Source organism: Heliangelus exortis, chromosome 18 (genome assembly GCF_036169615.1).
Source record: "Heliangelus exortis chromosome 18, bHelExo1.hap1, whole genome shotgun sequence".
Taxonomy (NCBI): Eukaryota; Metazoa; Chordata; class Aves; order Apodiformes; family Trochilidae; genus Heliangelus; species Heliangelus exortis.
This window is the reverse complement of record NC_092439.1, coordinates 8599507-8623409: the sequence shown is the minus strand read 5'-3', so window position 1 is coordinate 8623409 and position 23903 is coordinate 8599507. Positions and strand designations below refer to the sequence as shown.

General features: G+C 35.7%; 1 long non-coding RNA gene across 12 annotated transcripts in view; it reads left to right on the top strand.

Moving 5' to 3' along the window:
* LOC139804549 (uncharacterized) overlaps positions 1-23903 on the top strand; it is a 149584-nt gene that overhangs the window by 33693 nt on the left and 91988 nt on the right. For 11 of the 12 annotated variants that reach the window (XR_011729436.1, XR_011729437.1, XR_011729435.1 and 8 more), the window contains exons 2-3: positions 20432-20560; positions 22024-22162. This is a non-coding gene — a long non-coding RNA (uncharacterized lncRNA). Of the gene's footprint in view, positions 1-15605; positions 15679-20431; positions 20561-22023; positions 22163-23903 lie in introns of those variants that run through there. The other variant, XR_011729430.1, reaches the window with a different exon arrangement.

Genomic DNA, 23903 nt, shown 5'->3' with positions numbered 1-23903 from the left:
TGTGTTGAACCAAGGGATGTTAGCCAAGCTTGCATTCTGACAATAGCATTACAAGCTCATTTTTCTAGTTAAGATTCAACAGTATTTGCATTTTTCTTGCTGCTGTATTAATTAAACAACAGTGATGCTGCTCAAGCTGCAGATCGAGTCCAGCAAACAGTAAAGAAAGTAAATCCTAACTCAGCTATTAACCCAAATGAGTGTAATGAGACATTCTAAGCCTAGTTCCAGTTTGAGTTCTGAGCTTTGAAATTCATCTTGGATTAGAGCAAGACTGAACTGTGATATGTATGATCAGGTAATATTGATCCCACTATTGAAGGTCCTGAATCAATTTATGTTAACGCAGGTAGCTAGAAAAGTTTGCCTGGATCATAGTCTCTTTACATCTTCAGATATCACAAGAGCTGAGAATCACTTGGGCCATACTGACTTGGAACTTGCAGGTGGTCAAGAAGCTGCTTTTGACAGGAATGACCTCCTTTATTTCAAATGATCTCAGAAGGCATTACAGGCAAATGTAGAATGCAGTGCTGACCTAACTAGCTTCTGTATCAGTGGAGTGTAATCAGGTTGAACAAGTTGAGAGCACAGCCAGGCAATTGTGAAAACCTTTCTTAAACTTGTGAGATTCATTAGCTTCAGTGTTGTTCCTCATGGTTCCACTGACAAGAATGACACTGCTCAGATCACTTATGTGATCACTTTATATTGTACAATTTTGAAGAATTATTATCTCTTTCTCTTACTGATTTGTAGAGTGCATAGGCAGAAAAAAGAAGCTAGGCTAAATTCTTGTTTTTGTAGTGTTTTAACACAAAATGCAGTTGTTTTCTGGTACTTTATGCAAATTAATTTAATTGTCCTTTTTTTTTTCTCCTGTCAATGTTCTTCACAATGTCTCTAGTCCTGTTCTGTCCACACTGGCTTTATTGGAGATGGATGCCTGTATTGTTTCTGTGTAGTAGCTCACTTTTTGTTCAGTCAGGTGGTCTTGGTGTGATTAAGAAATAAAGGAAATAGAAATAAAGGAAATAGAATGAAATGAGAGATGGTGACCTAACACATTCAAGTATATTTTTAAGAAAAAGGTTTGGATTTTTTATTGTGGTAATTAAAACTAAATAACCTTTAGACCATACTTGAACCCAGTGAGATTTGATTTCAAAGTTGCTTTAAAGGAAATTCTGTAACTTAAAAAATGTCTTCTCTTAATTTAATGGCTTAATACATTTAAATTAACTAAGTAATTTAGAAGAAATTAGTTTGCAATCTCTTTGAAACTTGCTTCCATCGGTTTCTAATGGGACTTGTATTCTTTTCCAGACATAATCTGTTTCAAGAGAGTGGCTTCATGTTGCAATAATCCTTCTCATTACATTTCAAGGCCTTTACTACTTTTTTCCTTAATAATGTACTTTTGGCAAGTAGTACATAGCAGTTTCCTCTTTCAGTGGTACACTGCTTTTTAAAAATAACACTGAAACTCTCTGAATTTTGCCTAAGAGCACGTCTTGATGACTAAACTAAGGATTATTAAATATCTACAATGTTTCCAACATGCATAAGGGATCTAACAATCCTGGGTTTGTTTGCACTTCCTGGACCTAAGAAAAATATTTAGGGAGTTGGAGATCAAAGATGAGAAAACCAATTTTTTAGTTTTCTTTTTTAGCAGCATTTAAGAATTGAAGAAAAGGCTGAGTGCGGCTACAGCACTGCTCCCTTACATCAGGAAGTCTTTATACTGTATTTCCAGATTGATGGTTCAAAACCCTGCAGTACACCCTGAGAGAAATCCTGATGCTTTCTTGCTATGTGAAAAAATTCTTTTCAGTCTCTGCTGCTGATGCATAAATGTTGGTCTTACAATGTATTTAGAATGACTCCTGCTTCTCAAACACAGTGGAGATAGTATACTGTAGAGCTTTTCTCTTTTACTGCTGTTTTAAACACTTCATTTAAGTAGATGTAGCTGATTCTGCAGTACCTGAAAGTACCTGCCTGCAGGATGTCTCATTATACTGTTTATGTGTGTTTGGCTTGGAAGAGAAGTACAGTGAAAGGGGATGTGACAAACTTGCATTCCTTTGTAACTGGAAAGTCAGTTGGCAGGCTTCCAATGAAATGTCCCTTCCACTGCCAACTAAGCACTATCGGAAAACAGTCCATCAAATATGAAAAACACTTCTTCAGATTTCCTTTTTTTTTCATGAATTGCTCTTTTTAATTCTTCCATTAATTTAGGAATTTGCTTTAACTATGTTCTCCTCCTTCTCAGGTTTTCCCAGATTTCCTCTGTTCCCACCCCTCTGCCTCCCAAAATAGTTGAGCTGCCAGACTTGAAGCTAAAGCGTGATTCTGTCTTTTTACGTCTTCATGTTCAGCTCAGGTCCAGCTGATCAGTGAGTTCTGACTAGAGGATCATTGGTGGAGGCAATGATTGCCATGGTATCTGTGTTCACTCATTAGAGGAGAAATTGCTGTTTGTGTTCTTTGCTCTTTAGAGACAGGCCCTGTTGTCATAGCCCAGTATTATTGCATAGTTTCCCAGCACTCTCCTTCAGTTTGGTATGGAATTAATCTATTTTTCACGTAGCTCCCATGTTACCACCTGTGAAGCCCTGTCATTCTTCACAGTGCTATCATGTCAGCTTCTCTTGTCAGCTTTTTACCTTTGGCATTTTTGCTTGCTGTGTTCAGCTGCTTTTCATGTCCTCTGTAGTTGGCTTAAGCTCATGCCAGGGCCAAGTCAGTGGCCTGGTCCTTTGCCTGCAGTCCTAGTAGGTATGTAGGGCAAACTCTGTGTGTCAGCCATGCCTTTTGCCAGGTAGCAGTGCTTCCTGGGGAAAGGGCATATTTTTCGATCATGCAAGAGTCTACGACTTGCCCAGCAATCTGAGGAAGTGAAATGAAACTGTCATGGCCTGCCACTGGGCACTGAGGCTCTGTGCAAACACCCGGTTTGATCTGTTCTACTGGAACTCAGTTGGAGTAGATGTATCAGTTCATTCTTTTGAACCTGCTGGGCATTTTATGGGAAAATCAGCATGAGTATTTGCGTGATGCATTTCTATTCTTGCTTCTTCTAAAAAAAATTTGATAGTTTGAGGTATGTTTCTCAAGCCTCCAGAAAAGTTTCCTTCTCAGGTAGTATGCTCTTCTTGGTTGGGATTGGTATTCAGAGGTGAGATGAGAGTTGCTGATTCTGTTAAAGCTGTGTCAGCAGATAAAAAGATCAGGACTGCATGGGCTGGAGAGGGAAGGATGCCTGAACCCATATCCCAGCAATGAAAGCACTTGCCTGGATGAGACAAGACCTGGTTCCTAGTTGTTCTGCAGAACTTGTCTCTGTATTTTACACTGAATATTCACTGGGTAAAATGTTTAGATAGAGATGCCAGTTTGTGATCGTGATGGAATAGGAGAGATCAAAGAGACTTCAGAGAAAATGTTTAGGGCCTGAGGAGGAAGAAGCTGCTCTTAGTTGACACATCTATAGAAAACTGGACAGTATGGGCACTTTGCTGAAAAAAAAAATCCAGGAAAAAAATGGCATTTTCAATAGCTAATGAGGGATTTTAATGGTTTGTAGTTTTTCTTTCAGTGCAGATTATCAAGGATAATTTATTTAGATGGGTTCTCAGGTTGTAATAATGATTTAAATTTTGCAATAGAAGCTATGAACTACTTCTGTGTAATGGCTCTGAGGGAGAGTTTCAAAGACTCCCTCAGATGTCTTGCTTGTAAGAGCAAAGGAGTCATATTAAGGACATAACATTAATGCCCCTTACAATAGACAGAATCTTGCAATTGCAGAGCTTGAAGTGCAAAGCAGTTGCTCTGGTATGAGATGTCCTGTGCAGCCCTGCTGGGCGCTGGTAAGAATCAGTGAGAATTGGATTTCATTTCTAAGGGTATTCCTAGGAAGGCATTTCTTTTTCTCTCAAGTTAGGTTTATACACACATTTCAACACAATAAGTAGTTTTCAAAGTGAAATCTGAGAGACATACAGGTGGGCACCAAAATCTAACCCTCATGGTGCTGCTAGAATTCCAATTATATCCTAAATGCAAGGAAGATTGGGTCATAGTTCTGCAGGTGATGTACTGGATTACTGCATGCCAGAGTGCACAGGGTACCTGACTGTGTGGAATCACATTGTGATAGAAAATATACAAATCCAGTGCACTTGTGGATGAGGAACCCGTATGCTATAGTTCTTACATTACTCTAAGTTAGTTCAGACCCCCAGTTTGTTTTAACCTAATGCAAAAGGCTTGGTGGAGATAATCATACCACTTTTTTTCAGGCCAATGAACATTTGCTCGTGTTTTGCAGTCTATTTCAGATAACTTCAAGTCTGTAATGAAACTGGGTTTATTATTGAAAGAGGTTTTTCAGCAGGGGATAGTCGAGATCAAATACAAAGTCAACGGACCAGTGCATAGCACAGAGTATGTTTCTCAGGTCATTGCCATTAGTAGGGACTGAAATTTCCCTGTTACACTTTGTGTTCTTGAGTGGTTGTTACAGTGGTTGCCATCTTATTCCTTCGGTTTAAACTAGTGTAGAAAAACAACTTGAAAACTATGACTGATAAAACAGCAAACTGAAGGGGAATGTGCCTGCTCTCCAAATGTTTCAGTCTTCTGATTTGATTTCTGTAAGAACACTCTCCACTAGTGACAGGTAAATCCCCAAACTAATTTACTGTGTCTTCAGCTACTTCATTTAAAACTAATCTTGTTTGGGTTTCATTTCTGTTTTGCTTTTTCCCCCTAGAGGAAATTGTGCACAAGTAACTATTACACTGGTGGTTTCAATCTTGACCCTTTGCAATATGACGCAAGAGATGCTTTCTTTACAAGAAGAATTAAATTACTTATGGGAATTCTACAGGCAAAAATACCTTCATTTTGCAGATTGAGAACTCAGATGTAAAAAGGAAGTATGTTTGTTTGTTTTAATTGTGCTTTGTCTTTCTAACTAAACCATTACATAGTTTCCACTCACATCCTGCTGCTGAAAGCAGAAGAAAGATACAAAATAATTCATGAAAGGGTATAATTCTGAATTTATTAAAACTCCAGAAAAGGAGATAGGATTCAAATCCTGCATATTTTAGGAAGTTTGCCTAAATAATGGTTGTGTTTTGAACATGAAAATGGTTCTTTCCTTTCTATTTTTTGTGCAGCTTCTCTTCCACAAAGGAAGAAGTTAATTAATGTTCAGCATGCTGTTGTGGTACATGTTTGTTTGTTTTTTTTTGGTTTGGTTTGGGTTGGATTGTTTTTTTGTTTGCTTGTTTGTTTTTTTGTTTTGTTTTGGTTTTTTGTTGTTGGGTTTTTTTAGGTTTTTTTGTTGTTTTTTTTAGACAGACTCATTGGCTAAAATTTGCCTCAGCATCTTAATTTATAGATGCTTTATTTGAACCTAGCTTAAGACTTTTTGAAAATCACATGCTTCTCTATGAATTCCCACTGTGTCAGATCCCTACCTGTATTCTTACATTTGTTTATAAAATAGAACTATTTGTGCAAGAGTCCATGGGCATGGAGTGCCTATAATCCTATGATTACACTGAGATGTATGTATAATGTATGTACATGTTTCAAGTTAAAAACAGTAGCACTGAGGATTAGTGAAAGAACAGAAACTTTCCTTCAAATTAAATCTCCATGTATAGGCCTGCTTAGTATTCTGAAAGCTCTTTTGATGAAATTTAAAAATTTCTCCTTGAGTAGATTTTTAAAATAGCTTTTCTTTTATAGGCTACAGATGCATAAATAAAAGGATGGGTTGGGTATGGAGGGAAAGAACTGCTGGCATTCTAAGACTGTTATCAATTTGAGAACAACTGTTAATTCTGCTCTCTCTTGTCTTCTAATATTATTCCCTGCATGTGTTATATAGAGCTTTCTGTGTAATCATCCATTTATCTCTATCTCTGGACATGGTAACAGTTAAATAAACCCTGGAATTTTAATTAGCTGTGGGAAAAGGAAAAAAAAAATTTAATCATTTATCTCAATTTCAGCAGTGTAATCTATTAAAATGCATAATTTGCATCGGTGTAATCTATGTCAGAGTTCAGAAAGAGTGGTGGTGTATCACAACACTACATGTAAAGAAACAGGATAAGGGGGAAAAGGCACTCTCTACTTGTATGGGTCCATTAATGCAATTAGATAATCACTTCTCTATGAAGCAATTTTTTTGAATAAAAAATATCGCCCTCTGCTCTTGCTTCTATTATTCTGAAAGTTACTAAATGATTCAAGTTGCCCTTGGAACACTTTGTATGTGATACTGGCTCATCTCTTGGCTTTAGCAGCCAGCTTCTTCTTGGGAAAATAGGTGACCTAAGCAGCTAGACTAAAACCCTCTGGCAGCACTTCTGATAATCTCCCAGCTGTGCCACAAGTGGCAGATCGGTTGCAGATATTAAAGAGAAAATTATTCTCTTCTCAAGGAGGATGTTTTGGTATACCCATTTTTACACTGTATGAAGTATTGTATCTTGAAATGCTAAGGTAAACTTTGGATCAACATTGATTCTTTAGAATCATATGTTTAAAGTGGGGGCTGGAAGGATGTAACCAAATGATTCTTAAATAGAAAAAAGCAGTTCTGAAGGTTCACCAACAAGGAGAGGTATACATAGGCCATCCAGTCTCCACCAGTGGAATTTCTCAAGGTTTGACTGGATAAAGCCCTGATCAACCCAGTGTGATCTTGCAGATGACCCTGCTGTGAGCTGGAGGCTGAGCTATCAAGCCTTCTAATATCTTTTCCACCCCAAGTTACTCTGTGATTCTGTCAGAGAAATTTTGTAATGTTTTTGATGTATGTCTAATTCTACTTGGGATGTATTCTTATCTTTAATGCTTCATTGCCGTGACAGTCTGTGAATACACTTAAGGGAAATCAACCCAATCTCTGGGGAACATAGAGTTCCAAGATGTGTGAATTTTAGATAGTTGATAACTGAGTCTTTCAGTGCTTGTTAGCTTGCTACCACCTCCAGGGTGTGTTTTCCCAGAGACAACTTTACCATGAAAGATTTCCTGGTTGACCTTCCAACCTACGTTCTAGATTTTGAATTTAAACCATTTGAGATTGTAAAATAGCAATAAGGCCTTTGTTGTTGTTGTTGTTCATTTTATGTTAGTAAAGCTTTTTACCTTTTGAGAAATTCCTCAGTTGTCTGCAGGCAATAGAGGCTTATCTCTACTTTACTTATTCCCTCTCTTGTGCTGTTTTCATTACATGGTATGACTTTTGCTTTGTCAGTATTATTTTATTAGTACTAAGTGTCTGTACTACTGTATTTCAGATAAATATATCACAGCCCATAATCATGCATCAAAGAATTCACAGAATGTGTCAAGGATAGGTAGAGGAGCTTTCAAATACCATGTTCACTCAGAGCTTGATCTTTCAAAGTACACCTTAGCATATTTGTATTTCTGTATGCAGGAGTACTTGAAACAAGGAGGCATGAAAATGCAATAAAAGGGCAGTGGGAATGACAAGATGAAGTATAAATACTCAAAGGCAATAATTTTTCTTAAGATTGCCCCGAGTGGTAGATCTAGAGAACTAAAACATCTTAGAAATCTGGACACACAGCTTTTATTTCTGTACTCCAAATCTTCCTAAAACAGTCCAGTTTAAGAATGTTATATGGAGAAAGTGCTTCTGTTTTTAAAACTAGTATGAATTTATCATGTACAGAGGAACTTTAACATGTTAGAAGCTGCCTTATAATTTAGATACCTAAATGTCTTAGCCACTGCAGCCAGCCACTGCAGCTTTCATGTACGTCAGTATGTCTTCCTGGAAAAAAAGGTTGGGCAATAATATTTTGCTTGATTTTCACAATTTATTTATTTTTAACAGTACTCTTTTTCATCTTATTTCATATATGAAAGATCTTAGTCCCATAGTGCTATCTCAATATCATACACTTAAAATTCTAGCTTCCTGTGAAAATTAATTTAAAAGTTTAATGGGCCAATCAGTTCACTCCCCTTTTCTGACACAATAATGATTCTGAAAATTTACAGTCATTCCTTTGGGGTTTATTCTGATCTCTGTGGTAGTGCTGACAAAATTTAAAAGACCATGCTTCAGACAGAGAAACCTTTTTACAGATCTCATCACACTGTTTTCATTGTGCTAAAGAGGTATTAATTGGAAATTAATTGTGGTTGAAGTTTGGAGAGAGCAGTACCATTTTCTTTTCCATCAGATGTAAAAAGCAGAACATCTGCTATATAACATGCAGTACAATATGCAGCAACTAGGCAGTCAGGGAGCTGGATACCTCAGCTATTGGTATACAGCAGGACTTCTCACAACCTGTTCCACCTTTGTTTCATTGAAATAATTATTTCCTTATTATGATTGCACACCACTGTGAAATGAATCTGTGTCATGTGATATATCAGATTCACTTTGGAAGACCAACTTTGCTCATACAGCAGGATACTTCATTTTTATGTGAGAAACAGACTCCAAGTTTTCCTTCTCTGTTATGGATCAGCAGAGATCTTTGGTAGATGAATTTGCTTGGGATTGATGAAGGGTATGAAAAATTGTCCTGACTGTGATCATATTTCTATAGCCTTTCCTAGCCATGGCTATAGAAGAAAGCTGTTAACTTCCTTTTTCACTGAAGTTCTTTCAGAGAGGAAAGTAGCTGCAAGTCTAGCTGTTTGGCTTTGGGGGATGGCATTTTAGAAATAAGTCAGGATAGGCTTGGGGTGATGTAACATGTTTTTCTCAGAAGATGGATGACAACGTCCAAAACTTCAAGAAGATTTCAGAAAATCCATCTCTGCTAATTTTCAGACTCTGTTGTAAGGTGACAGAGTGAGTGTAATAGGAGGAAGCTGAGAAAAAGGGATTATATTAAATGTCAGAAATAAAGCTCTGTACTATTTTGGAGCAGTTTCCCAAGGGAAGTGTGGGCTGCTTTGTATCTTTGAAGTTGTGTTTAATATGAGACAGGGCTAGAAACAGTACAGTAAATGAGTAATGCATCCAACCGTAGGAAAATGGGCCTGCTTGGTGATTTCCAAAGCTGGCTTCTCAGACTTTAGAGAAAAAAACATTTTTTTGAGAATACATTCAATTTGCGAAGGTCATTCACAGGTCTACATGCAAATGTAAAATATTATTTTCACTTCATGCTTTTATTAGACTTCTTAATAACATGAGACAATCCAAAACAGATGAAGACATAGGCTTTAATCAGTACTTATCTCAGCAATAAAAATGTTGCATAAAACCTATTAAAATAAATAGTAAAGGTTAGATAGAAGAATTTGGCATTGATAAAATTACCTAAGCTTAAACCAAGATGCAATCAGTCGATACATAACACTTCACAAAAATGTGCATGCAAATGGGCAGTAGATTTAAGAGCAAGTATAATTAGGCTTTTTATTGAGATGGCCTTCCTGTTCTGCTCTTGGCTTTGACTTTAGTCTGATTTTCACAGTTACTATCCAGATTTTTTTGTGGTTTGTTTTGCTAGGTAAATGTGAATGCAGTTGTGGCTCAGTGAGTTTTTTCAAAGACTCCATTAAGTCAACTTTTTCAGTTTTGATCTCCTTTCCAAACTTCTAAAATAGAACAGTTTTATGAATCCACTGTGTTTTTGAGCACTGTGTTTTTGAGATGATATGAGCTTCTCAATGAGTGAATTGCCTTGCATTCCTTTTTTTTTTTTTTTTTTTTTTTTTTTGGTTTTGTTTGTGTTTTTTTGGCACCTCCCCCTGAAATGAAACAACAGATACTTTCAAGAGGGTACCTTACACAGCAAATACAAAGGTCAATACCTTACACAGCAAACACCCCAGCACAGTGTGTTTCTGAATGAATTGAAAATCCAATTCCTTTGGGAAAAAACAATCATGGAAGTTCCACCTTACATTTGACTGAAAAAATAATCCACCTCTTTTTCTGAAGTGTATCTTCATCTTACACCCTCTTTCTTGGACTGTCAGCCTTCTGCTGCTTGGATCCCAACATGTAACACCCCACTCTTCAGACCCTCTACATGGTGCTCAGCACTGCTGATGGTGCAGGGAAAAGCTGCAGACAATAAACAGAGAACGGATGGGTCACACTGGCAAATGTGCATCTTCCTGTAATGAGTTACCTTGTTTAGAGCTGAGATAGACTATGGTATAAAAGGCAGTAAGGCTTCTGAGGGGAAGTTTTCTTTCTTTGCCAGATAGTAAATTTTGACAGAACAAACTACACATGATAAAATTTTCACATTTCACTCAAAAAACCCAAGTAGTTAATGATACTGCCTGGGACTGAGAATATACATATGTATTGTCCTTTGTTGTTGTTTGATTTATAAATAAACTTTGTGTTAGATGCTAATGATAGTTCTTTGTGTATCACTGAAGGTAAAAAAGGATGCTAAATTATAACTAATGATCAAAATACCTGTTTCATAAATCACTTCACACATTGTGGCTGTTCCTTGGAGGGTAAATTTATATGCATTGTACAAAATTAGGTATCAATAACCATATTTTCAACTTCTAATAAGGATTAATTGAAGACTTGGAGACATCTGTAGCTTCTGCTGACACAGGTAGGAGCTAAAGATTTAATGTACTTTTTGAATCAAATAGCTAATTTCTTAATTGCTAAAGTTAAAGCATGCAAGAGAGAGAACCTGTGTGTTCTCTGTAGCTAATATAAAGTTTTTAAATGAATTTAAATAGCTTTAGTGTGCTAAATGATATAATACTTTATACCATTCTTCAAGAAATCACAGTCATATTAGTTTTGTATTTTTGCCTTGGGTCATATAGGGCTTGGAACATTATTTCCTAAGTAAAAAACCCCTAGTGTCTCTTATTATGTTATGAAAGTTTCCATGCATATCTGCAAATATGATTAAATTTCTTCAAAAGAGGAATTTAATCTTCTGAGCCACTGACATCATAAATTCTTTGTTCTTTTTATTAGCAGATCCAGATACTTTTCATGGATTATAGACTTTTTCTAGATTTTTTTTTTTTTTTTTTTTTGTCTAACTGTTCTTTGTATGAGGAGTATGCAGTCAGACAATATTTAGGCAAAAGATGAGCTCAACTTCATGGTATTAGAATTATATATGCCTATGGGATATTGTCTTTGACACTATTTTTTGAAGGCTGGGACATCTGAATTGTCCTGCTTATAAACCCATGCTGTGATAATGAAGAGATTGAAGACTCATTAATTTTTTTCAAGAAAGAAAGTAATTTAAAAAAAACTGAACCTAAAGTAAATGAAAGAACTTAAAGTTGAAAAGTTAATGAAGATTCTTTAGCATGTTTCATTAAAGAAGGTGCTGCATAAAATCCTGCTGTTTACATATAGAATGGAAGGAGTGGAGGTTAGTGTTGCAAATCTATAGCTTAATATAGAATTTTCTATTACATTTTATTTGATATTATGTTTTAAGGCACTTTTCTGTAACCTTCCAGCAAAATTTTTTTCCTGACAAGAATATTTGGGCAAACCTTGAGCTGGCCAAATATTAATGTGCTTATCCAACAGTGCAGCAAAAAATTGAAGACCTCTTTTGGAAAGGTTTTGGTCAGCTAAACGGTAAATAGAAACTGTAGTTTATCATGAGGGACAGAGGGCTTGAATATTGCCTTATAATTACTGAAATATGTATGGTGTTTAGATGAAAATGGATTCTGTTGAGATTTATGCTAAATATACTACTGGTGAAGCAGAGGCATTTCAGTAATGAATCCATTATTCTTCTTGAAGACTTTTCCAAATGGTATTTTCAATACTGGCTATTTGTTACAGTGTAAATCTTTACAAGAAAATGCCAAAATAAAAAATCAAAGACAATCTGGTGTTTCTCTTACGAATAATGTGGGGCTGTTACAAGGGCTTCTTATGAGGTACAGATATCTCTATTTCCAGTCCAGGACTGGGATTTGGGACAGCTTGGTTGTGAATCTGAGTAACATCTGTGAAATTAATTTATTTCCTCAGTTTAAGTTCTGCTTAGCCAATAATTATGCTATTTGCAGTATGACAGACTGATGAGGAATGGAAATCTGCTGTCAGTTATCATGGAAATGCCTTCGAAATGCAGCTGTTGATATTACATGGGAGACCTTTGATACCATTTTGATATATTTGATACCATTTTAAAGTATTTTGAAACTATCCCTAAACTCTTATTTGTCTACTTAGCAAATATCAGAAATGAGTTCTATATCTTGCCTCAATTCTGTCACTACATTAGTGCTTTCAGAAACTTATCTGTGTAAAATTGCTCTTCTTTACATCACTGTAGCTCATTATAGAATGTGGACCATTACAGTTGATGTGAACATGAGTGATGCATAAGGGTTAAAGATAAGCACCCGTTGTTACTGGCGATCTTTTGATACAAAAAGTGTTGCATGAATGTTGAACACTTTTGTGTTAAACTGGAGATGCTTACCAACTGTGCTAAAATTGCTTCTTAACTCTCATGGTTATCTGCCATGGTTTCAAATGAAAAGCTGTTATGGAAAATGGACTTGGACAGAATTACAAAACAAATATGGACTCCAGGGTAAGCATAGGGCTGTTCACTGTGCTGTTTTTTCTTAATGATAATAGTTGTCAGGCTAAAACGTAGGATAGCCTCAAGGTTGTTACAAAATACTGTCGGGGCCTATATAGATAAAATCAAGACCAGGAGAAGATCATAGGAACTGGATGAAGACTGAAACCCCTATGTTTCATTTTAATTAGCATGGTTTCACTTTACACTGAATACTTTGTGAAGTTGAAGTTAGACAAAATATCTAACTTCTGAAGGCACTTTGGCTATCAGAAAAAAAAAAAAAAATCACCTTATTCTAAGTTGTCTATATACAAAAAAGAACACTTTGGTAACATTTTATGAAATGGTGAACTGACACAGCGACCAGTCCTGGGATAAAGAACTTATCCCTGTATTTGTGGTTAGTTTCAACTGTCACAGCTCAAGTGATTTGAGTCACTCTGTCCATCATGTCTGGAAAGCAATGCAATGTAAGGCTTTAAGGGACTCATCAGCAGCCTGTTTGTATGGTAGGTATGTCAGAAGGGGGCAGAATTTTATGACATTTATGTACTAGCAAGTTAATTCCTCTGAGAGTTGGATAAATTGATTACAGAGCACATAAATCTTAGGAAAAATTCTTAAAATTATTGGGAGGCAAAAAGTTATTCCTCTCCAACAGTTATACCTGCCATTATTCATATTTGTTTCCTATCATTTAACTTGATCATTGAGCAACTGATTGAAATTTTGGGGAAAATTCATGAAGCAACGAGCCACCCATTGCAAACAATTCTGACAACATTAGGGACTTGAGTAAATGATCTATATTTAATATAAGTGTCTGCTAGTTTTCATATCTTTATATGGCCATTTATATGGTTTGAACTTTTGGTGGGGTTGGAAATGTGGGTTAGTTAAGAAATCTGCTTGGATTTTATCACTTACTGTAATTACTGTCCTGTTTGTCCTGGCAGATGTCTCATACCTTTTAAATCATTAGCCTTAATTCTGTAAACAGATCCATGCAGAAAGTGTGTGAGATACGTGTTTCTTATCTACTGCAGTCAGTGGATATCAGCACACTGAGAAAAATAGGGCAGAGCTGTGGGGTGCCTGCTAATGCTGTAACACAAAGCACAACCTATACAGATAGTGAGTCTGTAGGAAAAAAATCAGAACAGGTCAGCCTTTTAAGTGATGGGATTATTTGGTTACATAAACTAGGTAGCAATTCCATAAGTCTTCCAAGTTTAAGGAAATTAGGTAAGGGAAATTAGGTAAGGAAATTAGGATTTCATTTTTTCAGTTTAGTTTGGACAAAAGTAGTCTCTTGATTTTTAAAACAACAACGTAGCCTATAGCTTGTGTACCTGATCCAAAATGAGAAGAAACAGTTGTTCAGTAGAGTATGTAGAATCTTGTGGAATTAGTTATGGGAAGTGATGATTACTTATGCTGTGAGAATAACCAAAGCCACTGCATGATTTCTCTTTAGACTTCTAATTATGATAAAAAATGTATAGTAAATTTCACAGGTTCATAGCTTGCTGAATTAGGCTTCAAGCACAGAAAAAGCAAGCATTCTTACTTTCCTTTTAAAGTATTACTCGTGTAAATAGCACTGACAAAGTAATGAGATTTTTCTTTTTCCTCCCCACAATAGGGGATGATACTATGTGGTGAAGTTTAATAAATACATTGATTAAAACCAGCCTGGACATTTCAGTCCTAGTCCCTCTAGGTAACTATTACTGCATTTTTCATACTCACAGCTTTAGTTACTGGAGTTTAAAATGCAGTGCAATTGTTTGGAAGGAAGAAGTACTGACGGCTTGCCCTTGCCAGAGATTAATTCATACATTTTTAATTCGGGGAGTTAGTTCCTAATATAGCTCATGTAATGTTAGCCAACCTGGAAAAATTGATATCTGTGGGTATACAAACAGGTGAAGTACCAAGGGACAACTGTTTAAATCCAAGTATCTGAAGTGAAGGGAAAATGGCTTGTTAAAAAGGGAATAATTTTTTTCTTTATGTCTTGGCTGTCTGTTAAGGGGTGAGATGTGATCTTATCTGTATTACACACTGACATTGGATCTGGAACTGGCCATATAGCATCTCGTGGCACCACTTATCCTTTTACCATCCCTGCTGTGTAACTGGAAGGTGTCCACAAGTAAAATGCAGTTGTTATGTATGACCTCTTCAGAACTGCAGACACTGTGGGAGATGGCTGCCCTTTGAATGGGTGAAATTGCAGTCCTGTGGTTGGTGAGAGATGGAGAGGTCCTCAAGGCAAAAAAGCCAAAAAGTCTGAACTGAGCTTCTCTGTGAGACAGCAACTGGCCCATTTTGCATCTTTGTACAAATATAAAAGAAACTGTAATCCCATCAACAGCAGCACAAAAATAATCTACCTGTTATTTGTTGATAAGTATGTCTTTATAACTTAAAATTAAATAATTTTTTTATATAAATCCTCAGTACTCTTCAAAAGCAATTATTTTCCCATTGGTGAGCTATTCCAAAAGCTTTTACCTACTTAAAAAAACCCCAATCTTCATTTGTCACCAATGAAGATTTTAGTGAGAAGGCAATTTTCTCTAACAAATAATGCTTCTTTATAATGGTTGAACTTGACTTGGATGGAAATAAAATTTAAGAATCTGTAACAAGATAATACTGATTTATTAGAAACTCTGTTAGCTTCCAAAATAGAAAATCTGTAGATTTTTCTATGTTCTGTTTAATGAAAAGCCTGTTTTCATTTCAGAAAACTAAATTACCATTTGAAAAAACCTGACTGCTGGAGGGGAGTTAGCATGGTGAATCCACTGCACTGCGCTGGGGATTTTCATGATGCCAGTATATGACAGGCCAAGTATTCAGAGGAAAATACCAGGCTGCTAACATTTTAAAAGCTAGGCTTTGAGACTGGCCCTCCTTAATTATTATTCTGAATCTTGTTTCTTTCTCAACCCCTGTGCTTTGCTAACTTTTCTTCCATGTTCTTATTGACAGTGTCATAAAAATAATCTCTACGACGAAGCTTTTTGTAGATGTGCTGCTTTGTGCCTGACCAGATAAATGATCTGTGCTCTATGTTCTTAAATGAGAAGAGCTATTCATCATTTCTGAAAAGTCATTCTTTTCCCTTTGATTGGCTCTCCTAGTAAGGTTCAGGCTTTTGCTTACTTTAATGTGTCAAAAAATAGTTTAGACATTGAAACAACTCTTATAATTAAGTGTTTGCAAATGTGAAGAAAAAAATGCCACTGCACTAACCCTGTCACGAGTACACCACCGGAGTCTGGAATAACACAGCAAAAAAGCAGCAGATAATCTTACAGGGAAAGTTCATTAGTATAAAACAGCTGTATGAATATAGAAGAATCAGTGGAATAGGGGAGGCAAAGGAACTAATTTAAAGAAATATGTTACAAGAAAGTAAGTACCTACTCCCTCTGAGTCTGTTAGAATGTTTCTGAGACTGTTAGTGTATTCATTATTTTAGTGTATTCATTCTTTGTGGTTTTTAGGTCCTAAGTTTACAGTAATAGTTGAAATATGTGACCAGAAATACTAAATTCTTCATAAGCAAAAATATGAAGCTCTAATGTGAATGACTTCAGATACTTCTGTTTTAACCACATCTCAGAACAAAAGAGCAAGCCTATGTTGGTATTCAGTGATTTTCTCTCTGTCACTTGAGTTTTCCAGTCTTTAAAGTGGAACTGATGTTTTCTTTCAGAGTATGCTTTAATCTGGTATTCTAATTAACTTGTTCAGTGATAATGTATCCACTTTGAGGGTGGTTACATCACTTGAAGTGGTTTAGGACACCTCATTTCTTTGGGAACACCAAGTGTTGTTCAGGTGTGCTTCAAAATGACTGTGGTTCTCGTGTATGACGGAAGAGCAGCAGATCCTCCAGTCTCCTTTCTGAAGTCTGGCTTAAGAAGCAGCTGGTTGCTTTAATTTTTCCAAATGAATTTTCTTACAGGCAGCTAATAATGTAATTTTTTAAGCAACCAAAGAGGTAAACTATATGTGCATATCTTTTTGTTCCTATTCTTGAAGATTTTTTAATAAAGCCTGTCTGTATTTGCTGTCTGTATATGGTGTATAATATTGGAGATCTGGATCCACAAAATGTTAGTAATATTGGAAGAATCTTGTAGCTCTATTTAAGGGCTATGCTGCTGGATTGGCAGGAAACTTCTTTAAAGCCTGCAGATAGTATCTCCTGATTTACTAGCTAGAGGCAAAGATTTTTATAGTATGAGTTAAGAGAGCTTTGTTTAGTTGACCAACTCAAAGTCTGACTGAGTTTGAATAAATCAGTGTTATTTGCTTTTCTTATGGTTTTAATTTCCTTTTTATTCTAGACCTATTATATGCCTATAATATTGGCATATTACCAATCTCTGTGCTTTTCTACTTATTAACAGCAGTTGATTTTAAATTCCAATGGATTGTAAAGCCAGATTTATTTTCTTTACACAACACAAATCTGATCTGTAGACATCTAAAAGTTACATCAAGTCTATAAATTTCAAACATAGTTGCTTACGGGTAGAAACTTTGAACTGTGTTCTGCTGCCTGAATTGATGCCTTGAAGCTACTAATGACTCCTTTTCTATTTTTACTACTTCTTGTGCCATTGGTGGTTATACATAGTAATTATTACCATTGTAAGTAATCATTATATGGGATTACCTGCTGACTGTGAGTGACTGTGAAACCGTAGTTTTCAGTTTATGAACTACTGATCATTTGTGAAGTAAGCTGCCAGGGTGCAGCTTCTAAATCTCTCAGAACACCAATGTCTGGCTTTGAATACTGCCCTTAGATTCTTAAATACTGCTTGTCTACAGCATTTGGTATTTAGGGAAACATGCTTAAATGATGATGACAGGAAAAATCCAAACATTCTGAAAATTTTTATGTAAAATTGAATAAGTAACTTCAGGGTGAATTTATTCAGTGATATGCTTAAATAAGTAAGTCTGTGATTGCTCTCCTTGCTGAAAAGTATGTGCCAAAGTACTGTTTATTTTGTCAAACTGTAGCTCAGTTCATGAACTCCAGATCACAAGTACCCTTGTGTGAGAAGTCTGGAAGCTACTTGGTGCAGCTTCCACTGTAATACTGAAGTTGGGATATATTCCACAATCTGAAAAGAAAGGAACTTTATTTAAATTATTTTAAATTTAACAAAGTAAGTGAAGGGAAAATTTGCAGACACAAAGAAATGGTTTCCAACTGCACAGTAAATTAAGTGGGTTAAACTGTGACATGCCTAAAGGCAAGTAGCAAGTAATTTGTACTTTGGAGTTTTTAGGAACATACCTGAACGTAAATTTAATCTTCCTTGTGGGCATATGAATTGACTGTGGCCCTGTGAGTTTGGCTGTCCCTTTTGCTTTGGGCCAGCTAATGTGCCTATAGTAACTGCCCCACCTCTTTTAGGAAATCGATTGTTATTCTAGCAGGCTGCCATTTGAATGGAGAGATGTTTTCTAATAGAGTGAGGGGAAAAGCAAAAGTTTCAATGCCATTCTCTTCCCTACTGTACATATATACTTACTCATGCTGAGCTAAGCACAGTCCATCCCATGGAGTCAAGCAGTGAAGTGAGAAATGGCAGGGAGAAATCATTATGATGACAACCCCACAGTGACTCATTGCAGCTTTTTGAGTTCAGTGAGTCAAATCCATAAGCAGCTGGCCTTTTTGTTCAGCTCTTTGGGTGAATGGAGGAACAGTCCTTTTGTGCTCTGGAGACTGCCTGATGTGTTTACTGGAAAAAAATACCCAGCATGTTTGCTTTTACATGACTTTTTCTTCTTTTAGCATGTAGGAGGAAAAGTGACAGAAACAAGATAATGGAATTTGTATATCTTTTTTCTTCCTCCCTTCTAGCAGTCCTTTTCTGTATTTTTTAAGGCATCTAGAACTCCTTCTTTCTGTTAATGTGCTTATAATTCTCAGTTGTCCCATTTTATCTGTAGGTAAAGTGATGGAGGCTATTAATATCTGACAGTGAGTAGCTGCTGATACATGAGGGAGCAGCTTGCAGACAGTTCTCAACAGGAAGCTCTCCTAGGCAGCCACCATTTCTTCATTACTTGTGTAGTGGAATTTCTAAGCAGTCTGTGATGCAGATAAAATATTGACTGCAAAATGGGTTGTGTACTGCCTGCCTTTTCCTGCCTGAAGAACCTGGCACTTGATATTCATGTGGTAGAATCCTCTATCATTCCTTCCTACCTGCAATACTTTTCCGTGGAGGGAGATGAAGGGGGTCAGAGCCCTTAATTTATTGAATTTATTTATTTCAGGTGTCCTTAGCCAAAAGACAGTTTTTCCTTTTGGTTTTAAACAATAAATAGAAACTGTAAAAGTGCTTTTGGTTGCAGTTACAACTTGTTATTCACCTGACTTAGCCATTTGTCATAAAGGTCGTTGTGTTCAATTTGCAACCAGCTTTGCAACTTTGTTTATGGGAGCACAGATTATTTGCAAAATGGATTAAACTAATGATGGTGAAAACTCAAGTTTTGTCCAAAATCCAGGCCAGATTGGGCATTGAGCCACCTGCTGTAGAGGAAGGTGTCCTGCCCATACAGAGGGTTTGGAACTAGATGATCTTTAAGGTCCCTTTCAACCCTAGTCATTCTATCATTCTATGACAAATTTAAAACTATGTTAATCATATATCATATGGGATAATCATATATCATAAACATATCATAATCATATATCATGTGGGATACTATACATATGAGTTACTTTTTGGTAACTGTTTGAAAGTGAGTAAATGACTTAACAGAATTATATTCAGGGACAAAAACATCAGAGACCTCATCCCTTTATTCCTTTTCTCTCACTGAAGTTAAAAAGAGTGGTGTTCAAATGCAATCTGATGTCACCCTGATTTATTGTTTAATATGTTCTGCTGTCTAATTTTTTACAATCTTGTCTATGTAAGCATGCTTATTTAATAAAAAAGCAAAAACAGAGATGAAGAAGTCTCTTAACAGTGCTGTTCACACCTTCAGGATAGGGAGTTGAGATGTTTATGCCAGTTACTTCTTCATTGAGTGTTCAACAGGATGCAAAATAGGCATAGAGCACAGTAGTCTAAAAGGAAATTACTTTCTCCATTTACTTTTCTGAAAGGAAATGATTTGATTTTTCACTGAATGTGCGATTCATCTGCAATTTACATCCAAGATCCTTTTTTACATAAAGCAAGTAAAATCCTGAATTATTCATGGTGCTCTCATTTCTCTCAGTGATTGGTTATCCTAGAAACTACCCTAGAAACTAGAGTTTCCTTCCTCCCTCTCTATTGCTGTAATAGGAACATAGTAGTGGTAATTACAGATTTACTAATTATACTTAGTAACTTGTAGTAATTGTAGTAAGAAATATGTTATTTAGGTCTGGTTTGCTATTTGACACTGTAGCTAAATTATGAATTACAAGCGGAAAAGAAGTCAAGTCTGGTGGTGTGATCTTGTCCCTGATTCTCTACGATGTTCCTGAGAAGTTCCTTCTGAAAGAAGGCTCAGTCAATTTTGAATAATTCAAACAGTCTACAGACTTTGTTTGTACAGTGTAGATACACACTTTACAGGAAAAAATTGGAGAAGGATTTATAGCCCTTCTACTGGTTTCACCTTTCTCAGTTATGTTGTTTTATTGCTTTGTTAATAAAATCCTTAATGTCTTTCTGTCGATTCTCAGTGATAAATGTAAAGGACCTGTTCTATTTTGTTCTGCTTAGGGGTAGTGTTTTATTTTTTTAAGTAAGAAATTGTCTGTTCTTTCTTCACAGAGAATATAGAGAGCCAGATTCAGAATGCTTCCAAAGGAAGATGTTCTCTTTGTTGGCTTAAGTGAACCTTGGATCAGCAAAGTACGAGTCCCACTTCTTGATTGTCATCTGATTCCTGTGTTCTACTAGGTAAGTTAACCTGGTTTACTCATGAAGTATTGAAGGCTGAACAAAATCCCTTTAATTTTTTTATGTTTATGAATACACTTGTGATTTATTTCAGTGTTTGAATGAGTGCAAAATCAGAATGACTGACAGTGGTTAAGACAAAGGGCAAATAATTATACAATGTCATGACTATGTAAAGTTCAGTGAATATTAATTATTCTTATACCTGCAAAAACTAAACAAACCCAACAAAGAATTTATGTTCTGTAGAAGTCACCATTTAGCACAAAAGCATTCCATTAATTTAACACTGCCCTTAAAAATCAGGTAACTGTTACTACATATTGCCAAAGTTATTAAAATGCAGTCTTTCATTAGTTGTGACAGGAATTGATGACAAGGCTGCAAATAATTAACTCCTGAATATCCATTGAGCAGAAGAATATTCAGTGTCGGAAATCACAGATCAATTTCTATGGTAACTTTTTGACCCCGAAAGCTTCACTTTGAATTTGAAAGCAGACAAAACTTTTTAAAGGCCAATTGTTTTATCTGGAGCTAACATGACCTTGCAACATCATGGGCTTGATTCATTGTAGGAGTCAATTGGCAAGACTGTTAAAATTGGTGTGTGCTAGAGCATACCATCTGAGACTGCAGGACCTGAGCTTCATGAGAATGAGATTCCTATGACGCTGTCACAACTCTTGTTTACTCCCTGTGGAAAACCTGCTTTATTGATAAATGAAATTCTGAAAATAAAAATAACAACCCATGTCTCTTGAGTCCTGTGGGTGGACAGTATTAGTGGAGGAATGTCAGTCTATACATTGACAAAAATAATAAGAAAATTCAAGCTCATTCTTAATTTAGAAAGAGCAGTGTATTTTAAAGTATGCTTATTCATAACAAAAAAGATAAGACAAATATAATTTGGTCCTATCTTAATTCTTATGGCTAGATGATGTTGATTGATTAAAAGTTTTGTGATTTAGAATAAGAAATCCTTCAACACATTACAGATGCCTCAGTCTTATCCTAATGAGGAGAGTCTTTGGGCAGGATTGAAATTTTCTTGGTTACTTAATCAAGAGATTTAATGTTAATCTGTTTTTATTAATAAATCTAGTGTATAATGATACCAGGAAGGAAAGCTGGGTAGGTGCTTGTGGATTCCTTCAGTTCAAGGATTTGTCATTCAGACTCTGTCTATCTCATCTTGGGTGAATTATGATTATAAAGTCCACCGTTTTTTGTTTGTTTTGTAAATTTTGTAAAATAGACTTCTGGAAAGAGAAGTTATGGCAAGTACCTCTCATTAAAAAATACCTGTTTGGGTTATCAGGTCCCCCAAAAATGAAGAAGAAAGTAGTGAAAAAGTGGAAAACACATTCAGGACCAGGAATGTAATCATAGTGCTAAACCAAAATGAAAGCTAGTGCTTTAACTGAAGTTCCATTTTCTCTGTCTTTTTCTGCCTGCAGTTTTCATCTTTCTGATCAAAACATCAAACATGCTCCACTTCAGTCACTGTAACAGCCAAGGGAGTGTGTCTTTTTAACCAAAAATAGCAAAGTGGAGCTGGAATAATTCATTAAAGAGTGAACCTGCTGGCCTCAAACAGTAAGTAATATATGTGATTTGGTGACCGTTCTATTCTGTACCTCCTGAAGGTCCATAATACTGAATAATTTGTTTTAAAAAACATATAAGGGACACAGAGTTCAAGACATAGACAATAGTTAAAGCAACACGCATAATCAATTATTGTTCTCCACTGCAGAATTTACCTGTAGCTGTGTAAAAGCTATGTGGTGGCATAATAGCTAACTTAAAAAACAATGTATGTCATAAAGCATCTACTTTTCATAAAGTCAATACTATGTGTAGAGCTCTGTTAAATCTTGTTGGTGTCTCTGTTGGCAAAGTGGGTCAAGGGATGACTTGAAGGAAGAATCCTGTATAACATAACCATACCTATGGTTCACCAGTAGGACTAGGAAACAAAGGAAACAAATGATCCTAAGCTGAAAGCAGATAGGATGCATAGGAAAGTCTTTGAGAAAGAAATACAGCATTTATGCTGTTTATCGTATTATTTCAAACCACTGAAAAAGGTACATATGGCTTGTAGTGAACATCTGGAAAAGCTAGAAGTAGAATTTTTTCAATACTGGCTAAAATTTCCTAATATTATATTAAAAATATGTATTTAAAATTGTATTTAAAATTGAATATATACACCTGTCTTTGCATTAAAATGAAGATATCTGTATGTATAAACACATGGTCTTTCTCTCGAATAGCTTTCAAAGAAAATTGCACATGTTCTTGTTTAAATATACAAATCGAATTCCATTTCCTTTCAATTTGAAGAAATCAGTGCTTCTCCAGTAGTCATAGAAACTGCAAATAAGAACGGACTGCTGAATATAACTATCAGCAGAAATTCTGAATATTTAATACATTTTTCTAAGTTCCTACCTACATAGGAAGCTAAAAGAAAGAAGAAAACTTTGTTAGCAGTTTTTCCAATACAGCAGCTGCAATTTGATTGTTACATAAGTCTGAAATGTAACAATCAGTAGGAATTAAATAAAAGGCAAAAAAGACAGAAATAAACTGTGCATTTTCTGTACCCATCTCTCAAACAAGTATTGAAATGTTATCTGACATTAGGTAAAATCTCTGATTTGTAACACACTACCATTTATGCCTTACAAGCCAAAGAGAGATAGAAGTTGCAGGTACTCTCCTACAGTTAGATGAAAACTTTTGTTATGAGCATATAGCCCTATCTTAATAACTGAAGGATAAATTTGAGTATTAAAACTCTATACTACATATCTACATAGACTCTAAAAATATATTAGCTGTCTGTAAAATATGCAAACATATAAAATTTGTACTTCTAAATACTGCAACTACAGACACCGATGAAGTAATTGCATATGAAATCAGTAATCATCTAATTGTATGGAATTATCTGATTTGATTTGCATGCTTGAATGTGAAGAATTATGCACATGAAACAAGTTTAGTAAATACTTTATCCTAGAGCTAACTAATTTAACATAATTTTCTTTTTTTCACTTTGTAGGAATGCAACATTCACTTCAAATTAACAGTCTTTCAGTAATAATTACCAGTATCTTTGAATAAGTTCTGGTCTGCAAACTTTGCAGTGCATAACTGTTATTCATTCAATATTTGAATATTGTTGGTTAGTTCGAATTGGTCACATAATCTTCCTTTTTCTGTTTTTCCCACCTGATTAAAATAATGCCTGTGTGTAGAGGACTGGTGGGAGTACATGCTTTGAAAACAGTTTTTCTACATATATTTAATATGCCAACCTTGCCTC